Source organism: Sus scrofa, chromosome 8 (assembly GCF_054392235.1).
Source record: "Sus scrofa isolate SSC_HxYL_T2T_F1_AM1 chromosome 8, Sscrofa_HxYL_maternal_Yorkshire_Landrace_v2.0, whole genome shotgun sequence".
In the NCBI taxonomy this organism is placed as follows: Eukaryota; Metazoa; Chordata; class Mammalia; order Artiodactyla; family Suidae; genus Sus; species Sus scrofa.
Window position 1 is genome coordinate 45,220,148 of NC_139390.1, and position 487 is coordinate 45,220,634.

Below are 487 nucleotides of genomic sequence, written 5' to 3' on the forward strand. Positions count from 1 at the left end.
GTGGGTTAAAGATCTGCTGTTGCTGCAGCAGTGGTGTAGGTTACAGCTGTGGCCTGGGAACTTTCATATGTCATGGGTAAGGCCAAAAGAGAAAAGAAAAAAAAGAAGTATTTTGTCTCCTCAAATATAGTTTATTTAACAGGTCTAATTTACAGAGTTAGTCGTAAAGAATGTCTTTTTCCATTAAACAAACATTCATTCATTAAAAAATATTTCTGAAAAGCCAATTATATAATCTCTTCTGTTCTAGGTGCTGGGAATTTCATGATTAAAAAAAGACAGTGACTGTTTCATTTACATATAAATCAATGAACTTATACATAAATGCAGACACAGAGATAAACGTATGTATAAAGAGACAGATATCTACAATGAATTTTATTGAATTTCCAGAATTATAACATAAGATTACAAAGCAGTGAGCTAGTCGTGAATAAATCTGAAGGTTCAGTGAAGAGAAAAGCAAAGCTTTTGTCCTAAGTGGACA